The sequence below is a fragment of the Thunnus thynnus genome, chromosome 11 (assembly GCF_963924715.1).
Source record: "Thunnus thynnus chromosome 11, fThuThy2.1, whole genome shotgun sequence".
Classification (NCBI taxonomy): domain Eukaryota; kingdom Metazoa; phylum Chordata; class Actinopteri; order Scombriformes; family Scombridae; genus Thunnus; species Thunnus thynnus.
The window spans coordinates 16,317,098-16,332,756 of record NC_089527.1 but is presented as its reverse complement, the minus strand read 5'-3'; the positions used below and the strand labels follow the sequence as shown (position 1 = coordinate 16,332,756).

Below are 15,659 nucleotides of genomic sequence, written 5' to 3'. Positions count from 1 at the left end.
TCAGACCACCAACTACACCTTGCAACAGTTTAGATTCACTTCAGTATTTTAGAAGCTACCATTTTGATACAAATCCGACATAAAATGACACCCAAATTGCGCCGATAAGCCTGGAAATGTCTCGGAGAGAGCCGGAGGAGACAGGGATCATGTTCACTTCTCCGAGCAGATGACGATCTGAATGAGTCAAATCTCTTTGTGTGAGAGCACACTTCTTAAATCTCAGTGTGTGAACTGAAAGGTTCCTTTTAGTAAGCTTGTTCAGCTCTTCGTGAAAGGCTGACTCATTCGTTTCCCCTGGCTTGTCAAACTGTCAAAGACTCGCTGAAGTGAAATTCTCCAACGGCAGGGCAGGATTATCAGTTACCATGGGAACTGTAGTCAAGTGACTTTCGTAAAAAAAAAAGACAAATATTCACCAACAAGAAATGTCCATTTTGGAAGGACATAGATTATTTTGCTGTCAGATGTATATTAAAGAGGAAGGTGCTGTAATTGGCAGGTAACCTTTACAATTAAAATCAAAGAATATAAGATCTGAAACATGAAAAGATGTCAGTTTGTTGTTCTCACCCATGTGACAGTAGCATCATTGTGCTTTTAGTGACAGCTCATAGTGTTTTGTTTGTTTGTGTATATGCATGGCACAGAGCCCACCACCACAAAATATTGATGTAGAAAGTTGTGCAAACAGATTAATAAACTATGAGACTGGATTCATAAACTGAGCACACGGATCGCAAAACCCTCTCAGTTATATTCAATTCTAATCGACCGGATTCACAATATAGTTATTCTCTTTTACATGTTTTTCTGTTTCTGTTAAAATAAATAAATAAATAAATAAATTGATGACAGAATCTAAGTGGCTACAACAATATTTACATATAATATTATGAGGAATTAATTCATGTAGCCTCAAGGCAGACAATAAATTCAGCAATTATCTCTGATGATCATGAGCATCAATTAAACATACAATATGAGGCAGTTTTAGAGGCAGGTTCCTGTTCTTACCTCAGTGTCCCAGAACTCAGATCTCCACTGGGAGGGGCAAATGGTTCTCCACAGTGTCACACATCTGTCAATCACTGAGGGTCACCTGCAACAACAAGGGGAAAAAAAAAAAAAAGATCATCAATTAGATCATCACAGGAGAAATGATCATCTGCGTTAAACAAGCATTAGACTGGATTCATACAGCTGGCGGAGACTGATGTTAACATTTATCTAAGGGCCGGTTAAACATCTTTACGTGTCCAGCATGCCAGTCAGACAAAAAAAAGTATGACCATCAAAGAGAAAACCCAGAACACGACTTGGGATTAGAGACTGCCTGGTTCACTTTAGTCTTAAGAGATGAGGCTCATTTCAAAAAGAGATTCAAGGTGACTGTGTGTGCAGCAAACCGATGAAGTAAGGGATTTTTTCCAGAGGTCATCCACAGGTCTCCGTCGATAAAAAGTGCCGGGAGCATTTGAACAAGATGATGTCCTGTGCTTCAGTATCATTGGAGCTGTTTGAGTTACTATTCTACCTTTTAAATCTGCCAGTTGCCGATGATTCAAGGCAAACAGAATACATAACACTGTATGATGTGGATACAGAGTACGTTTGCAAAAAAAAAAAAGGTTGCTTCAAATGTTTTTCTTTCCAGAAAAAAAAAGATAAATGACTTTGAAAGAAAAGACAAATAAACAAACAGTGCTTCAAAAGCTGGTTTTGAATCGATCTTTGTTGAAAAGGGAAATTCTGTTGGCAGCGACATAGCAAAAGAAACAAAAAAACAGGTAAGACAGGGTACAAAGCAGCTGACAAGAGACTTAGAAAGCAACAGATGGTTGCTACAACAACACAGCCCTCCACTAAAAATATTGCTATGATGCACGGAAATCTTAATAAAAAAGGGTTGAACATCCATTCAGAGTATAAATAACATGCCTTTTGTTTTATAGTGGAAATGATGCATTTTTTTTAAAGCAGACACTTTCTTTTGAAGGTTATTTTGAGGCATGGCACAAGGAGTCAAGTTTCAATTTTCCTTTTGTTGCATAGCAACAGTCAACTGGCCAACTTGCTGGATCCACACCCATAGTATTTACTGTATTTGGCAGAAGGATTCAAGACGCTGAGGAGAGGCCGCTCTGCACTGCTGCTGCTGCTTGTCCCTGAGAAGCAGACAAGGCTGCATCACCGATCACTCCGTGTAATGTTAAGCAGTTTGAACACAGCCTTGTGTTTATCTGAAGGACTCTTGCATTAGCAATTCATCACAAAGAGTCAGGGAAATTGCCATCCGTCTGACTAAGAATGATGTGTATGCACTCTCTGTCTATTGAAAGCCATAAAGAAAGTATTTATTTTCCTATGCCAGATAAAGCATACTCAATCCCTATGACTCATCAAAGCCAACAGCGGCAGACGGCAAAGGGAAGGTAAAAGGAACAAATAATACGACACAAACTAAATATTATGCTAAATATATACATATATATGCTAAATATTAGATTACACAATCATGTAATAATTAGATATCGTCAATAAGTCTATGACTGTTGCTCACTTGTGGTCTGTAACAATAAAGAAGAGAGAAAACAGGATGTGTTTAAGGGCATCAAGTTTCTTTGAGGACCTCTAACAGAATACCAAACAAGTGAAACATGACAGAAATCATCTGTAGGCGTCTCATATTATATGATATAATATATAAATTATATGGCACTATAACAAAAGAACATACATTGTCGTCAGTTCAGTCCAATTAAACAATATCAGTCTTAGCAAAAAAGGGCTTTTGCCTCTTAGTATATGGGGTAAAGTGACCCCATTATTCAAATGCAGCTCAAAATAATGATATACTGCAAGAACAAAATCATATTTATCATATACCTTGGTACTAGTAGTGAAATTCCTCCTCACCTTGCACCCATCTCATCCCAGTATTTGCGTGTCTAGTAACAACAGTTCTCTCCATCCAGCCGTCACTGTTGGCTAAATATGTCATACACCTAATGAGGCCTGGCGGATGACAATAAGCAACCTTTCCTTCAAGGGCCGCTCTTCCTCTATGCAGGACCTGCTCATTGTCCTGTGGTGGGGCTCACAAGGGAATAGAAGAGTGCCAACCCATCCTGTTTACAGCACTTCAAATCCAAAATTACAATGAACCTTGTGCACCAAACTGTGGAAAATGTTGTAACACAGCCAACAAGTGTATTGTGAGTATTGAGTTTCATGACAGAGGAGCTAACATACAATATGTTTCTCTGTGAATTTGCAGTGAGGCAATAGCAAGGCTTTCCCCACCCTAAAATAACAATTGTCATAAACATTAAAACATCTAGTAGTCCTGTATCGTCACAAGTTTACATCAGAACTACACTCAGTTGCCAATATAGCCTTCATGAATGTAGGATCATCAGAGTTATTACAATTCATCCTGAGAGAGGCTTTAGTATGGCTAAATATACATCTAGCTTTCTAGCTTGTCAAATACTGTCAAGGTGATTAATATTGACTGTTAAACTAGTGTGGACATTTGTTTAGTATTTTTAATGTGTTCAATTTTGATTTTAAACATGTAACATGCAGGGCAAGAAATTAAAAGATGTAAACAATCACTCCATCAAGCTGCACACGTTTCCATTTCTCTACACGACATTCATAAAGAATGATGTCATACACTAGTTAAGTGACTAAAATAGCAAAATGCAGCATTTCCCACAAACACTGGTTAATACGTATTTACAGTAAAAGGGGGCATGAATTCCCCCAAAACATCAAGAGACACAACTTTGTGTTAAAATGTATCATAGTGGCTACATAATAAAAACAAGACTAGACATATAATCTCCCTTGTGGGCAGTGATACGCTTGGCCTTCTTTTTAATCACATCTGTATGCTAATGAAGCTGTATGCCTGTATGACTTTTTGGGGGAATTCTTTTATGTGGACATTTATTGCCTAAACGGGCATCAAGAGCAGCTGTTTTGCATCACTTTGCTGTCAGATCCAAGAAGCACTATCTCATTTGGGTTTTTTTTTAACTTATTAATACAACTAAGAAAAGGGCCAGTGAGCAGCCCAGTCAAGTAGATATGGAGTGCTACGTGTTATGTTGCTCTAACTGCACTTATGAAGGAGCTGCTCACTCTCCACACTGACTTAGACTGTTTTCATACAGGAACCTGGAGTCTTAGCAGTCTCATGACTGAAAAAGTGCTGTATTTCTTAGCTAAGCTGGTAAATGAAAAAAATCCCTTCATACAATCAGTCAAGTCAGTGCTAAAATCCAAAACATCATAAGGTTAACAGTGTGTGTTGGTTGTGCCGTGACTCCGCTCTCATGCATACGCCGTCTTAGCCGGTCCTCTCCTCTGCCAGCTGCCGGGACACACAGGACTATCAACAGCTGCAGCACGCTAATCAACATGCTGTGCAACTCCTTCAACAAACGCTACAAGCATGCTAATTAAGTCAGCTCTATGACAGACAGCACTTGTATGCTAATCCCACACTGCTGTTCTGTCTGTGTGTTTACCTTAATGTCCGCATAAACAAACCTCATTAGTTGGAGCTTAACTGTAGCGTTAACTATGTGGGTGGCTCAAGTAAAACTGGTGACTTAAGTATTTCCAACAGGTAATACAAAAAAAAAGTGACAATGTGCTGCACAAAACCATGCAGCTTTAGCCAAAAATTAACCAACTAGTAGCTGAAGGCTTATTCCAAATGAGTACTGAATGGAAGGTCCCTTCAATCACCCAACAATACTAATCATTCATTACAGATGAATCATACAAGTATCTAAGTGACTAATTAAACCAGTGTAAACAAGCACAGTACAGTACAAAGAGCCACTCTTATTCTTTACCACAGCTGCACCCAGACAGACCTAAAAGATTTACAGAGTCGGTCTATCTCTGTTAGGATCTCCGGTGGAAATTACCTGCTGACTGAACCACTGCTAAGCAGGAACGCTACTGTATCTGACACAGTCGACACTTATTCTTCACGTATCTTGTTAACAATCATTTTATTTCTAAGAGTCGACTACAAGTGTATCTGAGACTTTCACCACATAAGTTTCAAACATGAGTCTGTGCAGTGCAGTAACATTAGTCAGAGGATGTGACAATTGGGTGCAATATATATTTTTTTTTTTAGCATGAAGTATAAAGAAATGTTCCAAACAGTCAAGCACAGGATCGACTGTTTGGAACAACTAGTGTGATCACACCTACAGTTTCTGTCATCTGCTCCACCGCTCCAAACGCTTTGCATTTTCGTGATTTGTTTGTTGAGGTACCAATGCCACTGGGGAACTCCACGTGAACCAGCACTTGTAATAAAAACTGAAATCCAAACACACAAATGATTTGTGAGTTAAATTATCAGACCGGATTCTGGCAAACTGTGAGTGTGATTAGTGAGAGGTTTTGGCAGCAAAGGAGTGAGGGGAGTCAAAAACTAATCTGATTTCAGTCCCTGTAACCTCACACAGGCATGGGGTGAAGTTAATCATTTGCCTTTTCTGTGGTCTGGTACAGTGTTTATATAGTTTTTTTCTCACAAGCAACTATGGAAGCTTCCACTACTATGACCTACAGTTGTATGTTTCTTTTCTCACATGTAAACAGATCCTACAAAAATATAATCAAAGTCAAATAAAGAGCATATGAACAACAGTGATGAAATTCAAAGCAAAGCAAATTTCCAAAGCAAATGCTCTGGAAATATTGCAAATGACTTTGCTAAATTGCATCAAAGAATAAAAGAAAAAAAAAAGAAGCTTACCAAAAGGGAGAATGCAAATGTACTGTGTATGTTTGTATCTGTCCATCTCAACTTCTACTCTCTGCCCTAAATGAAGAGTGCCAGGTTTCAACAGTCCAACACTGGGGATTTTTCAAGGTCAGCTTAGCTCAATCAGGCATGAATTATTGAGCTTGAGCAAGCTCCGTGCCTGTTCTGTTTGCTCCACTTCTGACTCCGTCCTTCTTCCTTCCAAGTTCTGCTCAGTGTGACCATGACGAACTAAATATCCAACCATGAGAGTATGAAAATGTATTAATCTCTGTAGGTACATTTCTTCTTTGTTTAACCTCTGCAAGAGGGAGGTCAGATCACAGGGTCAGATACAGACCAGGAGAGATTTAGTCTTGCTCATGGATATTTCAGCAGGGTGGACGCGCGCCATTACAAGACTTCAATGTTTGTCTTGCTAAAGATGTCCCCCTGCTGCTTCGACACTGTGATGCTGTTTTCATAAACTGCACACAAATCTTGGGAGATTTAAATAAGATGTACCTTCCACGATGGGTCCGTTCAACTGCCCCATGCTGAAAATCAAAAGGTTAGATTGAACTGAATTGAGTTTACAGGATCTTTAAAGGCAGCTTCATGACCACTGTGAGTTTTGTTTCATTCTGCTGATTTGCACATAAACACGGGACAAAGCCCAAACGCATGAGTAAGCACTAAAACACACACGTGCGTGCACACATTTTGTTTCCTCAGCCTTGCTGAATATTCCTCTATCACATTTTACAGAGTCACGGGGGAATTTTACTTATCCACTTTGGTGCATGTGCATTTGCGGGCCATTCTTCATGGAACATACACACACTTTACAGACACTTTCCCTAGGTAGAAGGATTAACTCTAATACCTGACCACAGTGAACCAATCCACTGTAATCTCCATCCTTGTGCCTCTCTAAATCGTAATAAGAACCAGCCACTTACCAGTGGAGTAGGCTGTCTGCTCAGGAATAGAATGGGGTTTATTAATAGCAAATACAGCACTGGAAAATGACCTCTATTGCCGGATTGTCTGTATAGAAAGATGACGATGTACGGTTATATAGATAGGGAGGCAGACAGGTACACATGCACCTCAGCCAGACATCATTCGACAGATAGGATTTTTGGTGGGTAAAGGTCATCGTCAGACAGGCAACAGTGACCAGAGTCAATATGTTCCTGTGTGAATCAATAGTGCTGCCCCGAGGACACACAAAAAACCTGAATTCTTTGGGCACACAAAATACATACTACAGGTTTCTAGCTAGAGTGAATGAAGGACTGAAAAAAAAAAGGGAGGGCTCTATACAGGAGGAGAGAAAGAAAGAGGTAGGTGCACAGACTGTGCAAGAGTGAGTGAAAAATTGTCTACTCTTTCTGCCTCATCCTCCTCTCATCTCTCATAGGCCAGGCTAGGGGAACTGAGGCGTACGCACATCCTGGGCTAAAATTAGCTCTGCTGCAGCTGCAGGGCCAGACGTGTTGGGATGGGTCTGTGTTGCAACTAAGCACACACACACACACACACAAACAACCCCTCACCCCCCCCCCCACACCCCAACACACACCCACACACACACACACACAGGGTTCCACCAATTAAAATCAGTGTGAGCCACAACACACAAACAGCACAGGTGAATGCCAACAGCACCCTGCCTCCTTCTTCTCTACTCTGCACGAACTGAGGAACACATGTGCTTTCAATGCAAATTCGGTGTGTATACACACGTCTCCACGTACAGGATAGGAACATACACACGCACGCTGGCGGTATTGAGGGCTTCCATCATGCCCCACAGTAACCTCACATACTGGGATCAAGGTCGCACAAGCTGACTTATAACCGCTTATGGCATTTGTTAGATTTCAAGGATTTAGTTTTTGTTCTTATCCAGAATGATTTTAAGACGAGCTCTCGTGTATTGTGCCCTATAATTTTCAGTGTTATGGCTGTAGTGTCTTCACAAGTCAATGCTTTCCTTACAAAAAGAAAAATAATGCTGTACATTATACTATGGTGCCTTTTCCAAACTAGTGCACTTGTGTCAATAATACACACAGCACAAATGTTCCTGTGGAGGCAGAAATCCTTATTACTTACACTTGTGCACTCTAATGCGATTCAATACAACTGTGCTGCAATAAATCCCATCTTCATGAAGGTTATTATGTTCAGTTGTTGACACTGTCAGAGAAGTCTTGATTCAACTCTGGTTATTGTCTCAGCTGTGATTAGTGGTGGTGTTTTATTAGAGTAGTTTATATTGAAAGATGTTATTAAAGTCCAACTGAAACTTGGACAATAGGTTTTTTTTAATATGTATTGTTAATAGTTTTGTATTATTAAAAAAGGAAGAAAAAGGATCTCTGGGGAAATATCAGAAATACCCCTTTTTGTCTGGCTGAAGGGGCGTGTTGGTGTCTGTTTGATTGACAGCTGCTGGCAGGCTGCCAGAGTGCCGGGGTTACACTGTGGGGAACAAGAGACAAAGTAAACAAACTTACGCTGAAACTACAAACCATGTGTAGACACTGTGTTGTTTGCAGAGTAGATTAAGAGTAAGGACCATAACACCTGCATCTGGCAGCTTTTTCCCTATTTTTCCCCTAGGCTGGCTGCTGAGTCGGAAGAGACTCAGCATCCAGACATTTCTGTGTTTTGGAGCGGCTGAGATTGACACTAAAATGAGAATAGCTGGTCCACCTTAAAGGTCAGTCCACCTTAAGTGAGCCTGGTCAGGTTAGGCTAACAACAGACGGGACTTGTCTTGTTCTTTACAAACTGCAGCATTTATTAACTGACACACTGCAGCCTGTACAGTACATTTACTGCCAGATTGACAACTTACTGCTAACCTTTTCCTCTGCTCCACTCGCATTCGCCATCACTTTTCTGCCGCTCGCTCTACGCTCTTGCTCGACCACACACTTCCTATGCACACACATTAAGCACTGCCCTATTCTTTAAAGCAGCTACGCTACTCTTATAACAGTACCTTTCACATAGAAGTCCTTTGAAGAATGAAGAGTGAGGACTCAAAACAATTCCACGGTAACGTAGGGTGTTATCATGCTCACTGTGTGCAAGTGAAAATCATTAGTAGCCCAGTGATATTAATGATCATGTGAAATTTTAGCGGCGGTGTACCGCTGCAGAATGAATATAGGGGGAAACACTATGTTTAAATGCTGTGTAATGTGCGACAGCTCAGCAGCTAATTAGCTATCTAGCCTGCAAACTGACATTAGCGGTGCACTTTTCTCCGGTTTGTTTGGTGGCTTTAGCAATGCAAGACATGTGTTCATGTCTTGTCTTTGTCCATATATGTTAAAAAAGGAGACTTTAGCAGGAAAGCTAACGTGGGTTGTTGTTCAGAGTCTGTGGCTCTTGTGTTGTGTAGCAGGTTCATCAGGCTCAGTGTGACCATCTGCTCTGCTCTATGATAGAACGCCACATTAATTCTTTATGCAAAGATTTGACTGGCTGCATCGAAGTGACGGATAACTAACAGTATTTTGTCGAATTACTGCAAAACTAGGGAGCGCCATCATGAACTACACCAACCAAACCACACTAACCAAAAATTATAAAGTCCGCCCTTTTGGTTTCTTTTCAGATGTGTAACCTGTAGCAGACACAAAAAAATGCAATTTCAGTTGGACTTTAATATAATATTCCCCTCATATACAGTATATAAGTAGAGATAAACAAAACATTACAAATACCTATCATTATAATGCTCTCCAATGTAACACCACAAACAGCTACATCCTCAAAGAATACCATCACAGTTAATCAACACTTCTCTGACACAGTGTCAACAAAAACTGAACATTACAAGCTTCACAAAGGTAAGATTTACAGCGGGGCTGCTGCATTATGTTGTGTTATGCTGTGCAGGTGTACCTAATAACTGGTGTAAAACAAGACCCATAAAGTGGAGGGTTTTGTTTTTATGAAAGCTTGAGCAGTCACAAGTTCACTGAAAGTTCGAGACACATGACCACAAATCCTACAGTATTTAGCACTGCTGCTGACACTGTGTGCATGGTGTGGGGGAACAGCTAAACATTTCACTCTACTCTAGAGAAAAGGAGGAAAATGCTGCACTGAATAAGCTGCTCAGCAGACTTCTAACAATGGGCCACCTTGAGCTTGCGTGACATGCCAAGACCACTGGGCAGCCCAAAGGCCTGAGAGCACAGCCTGGATGACTAATGGATCAACTAAGGGGGACACATAAGAGAGGGGGTGCATGTGTGCACTGCCACCTCAGATGCCGGGGGGGGGCTTGCAAAACTGCTTAATACCAAAAAAAACAAGCCAGAGAGCTTTGCCTCTCAACTTTCTCCCACCCCAGAGACTCATAACAGTTATTAGATCAAACAGTTTCCTACAGTACTGTATGAAAAACAACAATAATGTGGGCTACATTTTGGCTCCTTCCATTGCACTGCAGCAGACACTAAGAAATTACTGCTAGCAAGCAACTGTAGCCAAGTTAATAAGCATTAGCCATCAAGCCCCGGCCAGATTTTCCCTTGCCAATGAGACACTAAAACACTCCCAATTTTTTTAGGACCTAGACACGTAAAAAAAAAAAGAATTGTGCATTGCAAACTGCTGCATTTAGGCATTTGACATTGACTATATTTGATCAGCGAGGTTGTGTACTTTTCCAAATCCTCCTTCCTCTTATTCCAAAGCAAACTAACAAACAATGCCAAGTACGTTGGCTGTGTTAATGACTAGGCCTCACTAAATGCAAAGGATCACATTTGTATACAGGTGTCCAGGGTTGGTAACCGAAAACAGGTTCCAAATTAGAACTGAATCCAAAATGCCAAAAACCGGGTACCCATAAAAAAATTTGAATTTTGGCTCTGCCTATTGGTTCCTAAATGCGATAACCCTTTATTACTGCAAACAAAGACTACATATCTGCAAGGACATGGCTATCTGCCAGGACCTGTCTACTAGGGTTTGAACAGTACACAAAATTCATGGTTCAGTGAGTAACTTGGTTTTGGGGTCACAGTTTGGCTTGGGGTCAGTACAGCAGGGAAAAAAGAAAGGAAGAGAGAAATATTTTGCCCCTTTATTTTGAAAAATATAACCATCCAACATTGGCTCATTGGCCAAAACTATTACTGACAAAGTTAAGTTGTGCTGAACTGGAAAAGAAAAAAGACCCCTATGTTTCCTGCAAAGAGTCAGGACCGCTGCTGACAGCTGTTTTATGCTGATTTATGGTCACTAAGAACTGGTCTTACGACGTGCTGACCAACCAAGTCGGAAATCAAATGTGTTAAGTTGTTCCGAACAGCTTCAGTCAAAGGCGGAGTGAAAAGCCAACCGTCACAGAGAGGGGAGGGGGAGAAGTGATGTCATTTAAATACTAGGATAATGGTGCATATTTTAATAATAATGACAGCAGCGACATTACATGAACGTGGGTAACCAGCGTAACTTGGCTAAGTTGGCGAGCGTACATCCATGAGCATGCTAGCCACATGCTACAGCTAAGTGGTGCACTGCCAAAACGGTCTGGGAGGAACTCAAGCACTAAAATTGTTGTTCCACACATCGGAGTAAGTGGATTATTGAACTATTTTGAGTAATTGTTTGGGTCAGGGAGCACGCCAAACCGAGGAAAGTCACATACTGAACCGAACATCCTGTACCGAATGGTTCAGGATGAATACATGAACCATTACACCCATACTGTCAACGTCAAGCATCAATGCAACAGCATGTCGATTTGTTTCAATACGAGCATGCACGGCTAACGTCCCGACATTAGTTAAAGATGGACTGCAGTAAACACTCAAAAGTGTGGCTTCACTTTATTAAAGAAAACGACAAGGCAAAGTGCATGAGGGAAGCTAATTAGCTGTAAGTCAGGTTGCACATCAAATTTGACCAAACATTTAAGGCAGCACGGCGTCGATCTAAAAGAATGTTCAGTGTTTGATGTCTTGCGGTCTCCTAGCTTGCGTGTGTCATCAGCCAGCACTAGCACCTCGCTAGCACCTCCAGTAGAGCCAGGGATACCAAGCTGCGACACACTGTTGTCTTTGGCAAATGAAATACCACAGCATCCACAAGAAAATGTCTGTACTTACTGTGTACATATATGTTTATTGTATGTATTTACTTTGTGAATGTTCAGTTAAAAAAAATTAAATTTTAATGATGACATCAAAAGTAAACACTTAAAAGAAACAATATTTTTTGTTGTTATGTAAACATTTGACCTCTTTTTTTTACCATATTGGAATTGAAACTGATAATCGATAGGAACCGGAATCAATAAGCAGAATTGGAATCGATAATACTCAAACGATACCCAACCCTACAGATGCCTCACTCTCCAGTGCACATCTCTCATGGCTTCCTTCAGCAAAAGCCTCCACTTTCCTTCCACATATTTTCCATCATATCACAACAACAAATAACTGGCTATAATTCAAAGGCTCCTGGAATCAACCGGGCTTTGGCATCTGTTCAACTTCAGACAGGCACTGAGTCGTGACCAGCAAGCTGAGCAAGAGAGCGGACAGCTGACCGACAGGAAGGTAAAGCCCAGCAGAGAACTGTGGCTCTGACAGGATGATGACCTATTATCTTGGCTTAAACACACTGATCATGCTGCCATATTAAGCTGTAAAATACAGAGCTTGTGTTCCTTCTCCAAATGCAGATACATACTGACACACATGTAAATTGTGTTCAGGTCAACAGCAGGATGTTTATTTTCCTTCTGTTTAAGCAGTTGCATGTCAGCATGTCAAATTACACTATCTGGTCAAGCTGATTGACACAGCTGCAACTTATCAACGTACCTAATGTGCTACAAACAGAACAAAGACCACCTCTGCTAAGATCTTAAAAATGTATATAAAACACCAAACTTTAGGGAAAGATACATATACTTTACTGTATCTAATACGTATGGATATTATTTTGGATGTCATCTAAAATGAGACAAGATGCAGCTAGATCTGAGCAGCGTTCCAGCTCAACAATTTCCTGAGGGACACTCTGGTTGGTCATTTATCAGGGAAAAAAAAGTTAAAACATTCACAAGATCCCGCTTCTGAAATGTGAGGATTTGCTGCTTTTTCCATAAAAAAAAAAAAAAAAAGTTATCGTAAATTGAATACTTCGGGTTTTGTAATGCGAAGCAATCTGAAGATATCACCTTGGGCTCTGGGGAAGCTGTGATGGGCACTTTTTACTATTTGCTAGAGATTGATCAATAATGAATGCGTTGCCCTCTGAGACTGTACACTGTTCAGTCTGATACGTCGTGATACGTTCACGTCTGTTGCGATACAATATCTCATATATACTTTTTTTTTTCCAAATTATTTGCCATATATTGTGATGAAACATAAGTCTCCCTCCTGCTGTATATTGCACATTGCAGAATTGCCTGTGCGATAATACCATCATTAGCTTGGGAAATATACCCTGTTGCAAACTTCCCGAACCTTGTTGCACAATCAGCTTTGAAAGCATTGATTCATTTACAAACAGAGAGTACACACTGACATTATGTTACTCCACCTCTTTGGAGCCCCAGAGAGAAGCAGTATGAACTCTTGTTTGGCTGACTGAGAGACAAGGCGCTGAGCACGATGGAGGGGGGGGGTGTTGGGTGGGGACATACTGTACATCATGTATCCAGCCAACACACAGACAGACCTCATACCTGGCAGTGCAGTGAGTCAGCAGCACCACAGTTCTCTCTGCATGCCAACAACATATCCAACTGATACTCAAGACTATCTGCACGCAACACGGCTATAATAACTCCATTGGCGACTTATAAGTACATCAAGAACCAATTTAGATGCTGAATAACAGCAAACAAAGTAAAATAAATACGCAATCAATTTAAGAAATGCTGTATACACGTACAAACTCCCAAATGCACAATTGTGGGGTCTCTTGTTTGTTTGGCCTTGAAGAGACAACAATAAACATGGCAATTCACATTTTCACCATTGGTAGAAGGGGAAGGACAAGGGGGTTGGCTGCCCGTGTGATCCTCTAGCTCTGTGGGGGCGAGTACAGTGGAAAATAGTCCCCACTGCTAATCCATGGCATGCTAATTACAGCTTTGATCCCTTAGGCGTGTGCATCACCATAGGTGGGAGGGAGGCAACATACTCTAGAGCCCAATAGAGTTAGATTTGTTTTGGTTTATAGCGGTCTCGGTAATCTCACAACTGCGGCGGACGTGTGACCAACAAACGACAATATTGTGCATTATTAATCAGCTCATACACTCGCACAAAGTTCACAAGAGTTGACCTCAGCTTCCAGTGAATCCAAGCTTAATCGTTTTACCCAGCACATGACCATGAGACTGCAGTATACTAATCAATAAATGAACTACATAATATGATTGTATACATTTTTAGAGCCTTCTGCTCATCACGTAACTGAATACGCTGCCTTTTTTTTTTTTTAAACTGAGCAATAGAAGAAACTCAGCTCCTGGAGACAGAGACACAGATTAAGTGGGTAAATGGACTTTCTGTCTAAAATAGACCGCAGCGCTGATGATAGCCTAGTCCCAAAACACATGGTGGCAGAGATAGAGCAAGGGAGGAGGAGGAAGAGAGAGGGGGATGATGATTGAGGATGAGCAGCAGATGGCATGGAATTATCTGGATCTTCAGCTCTACATCTTTGCCCATGATGCCGTTATTTGAGGGTTGGCTTATTTTTCATGACCAATAACACCCAAAGTGACATTTTATTCACGGATGTCCGTATTAAAATCAGCAGTGTGTCAACAATAAATGATCAACTAGAAAGCAACCTAGCAGAAGAAAGCTACCCTTAGCTCTAAAAAGCTGGTTTGGTAGAGATAAGGAGACTGAATGAATGCTGTTGTCGTTGTAAAGAGAGATGTTTTCTGGTAACTTTGTCCAACTTGTCAAGAGTATAGTTAATTCTGATTCATATTTTAAAACAGCTCCCCGGCTGAAATATACCTGAGTGAAAAGCTTAAAAATCCTCCTCTAGGTTTACAAAGCACTTAATTAATCTGGCACTTAATTAATTCAGCAGCACGGCTCAGTGGTTAGCACTGAACCTGGGCTCAAACCCTGACCATCCCGGGCCCTTTCCGTGTGGAGTTTGCATGTTGTCCCCATGTTTGCGTGGGTTTCTGCCGGGTGCTCCGGTTTCCTCCCACTATCTGTATGTTAGGGTAACGATATGGATGTTAGGAGTTAATACTCATGTCTGTGCCCCTGACCAAGGCACTGGCAAAAAGAACTGGAGTTGGTCCCCGGACAGTGCACTGCAGCTGCCCACTGCTCCTAGTGTGTGTGTGTGTGTGTGTGTGTGTGTGTGTGTGTGTGTGTGTGTATAGGATGGGTCAAATGCCAGAAGATCAATTTCATTTCAATGTATGTGAGTACTGATAAATGTCAATAAAGAAATCTTAATCTTAATGGTCTGGCTCCACAGTGCATTTCAGACGTGCTGTCAAGTTTACAGTCCCAGCTGATCTCTCAGGTCACGAGGTGGAAATCTCCTCCATGTGCCTAGAACATTTTCAAAGTCTGGTGAGATGGCATCCAGCATTTATGTACCTAAATAAAGGAACTGTCTACCTGCTTATCTTAGACTTACACTGTGTTCTTTTAAAAGCAAACTAAAGACCTTCCTTTTCAGTTAAGCATTTACTTAAACAAACACACCGGATTTGTACAGCATGTATGTTTGTATGTGTGTGTATATACAGTATGTGTATGCATGCATGGATGTCTCTGTTTATAGGCACATTTTTGCTGTTTTATTTTGTTTTCATGTAAAGTACTTTGAA

The 15,659-nt window shown here is 40.9% G+C and overlaps 1 protein-coding gene across 5 annotated transcripts in view; it reads right to left on the bottom strand.

Annotated features, from left to right (window-relative positions):
- LOC137192573 (hyccin 2-like) overlaps positions 1-15,659 on the bottom strand; it is a 45,530-nt gene that overhangs the window by 28,476 nt on the left and 1,395 nt on the right. For 3 of the 5 annotated variants that reach the window (XM_067603367.1, XM_067603372.1, XM_067603369.1), the window contains exon 2: positions 1,018-1,102. The gene's annotated coding sequence lies outside the window, so the exon portion shown is untranslated. Of the gene's footprint in view, positions 1-1,017; positions 1,103-2,889; positions 3,030-15,659 lie in introns of those variants that run through there. The other 2 variants (XM_067603370.1, XM_067603368.1) reach the window with 2 other exon arrangements.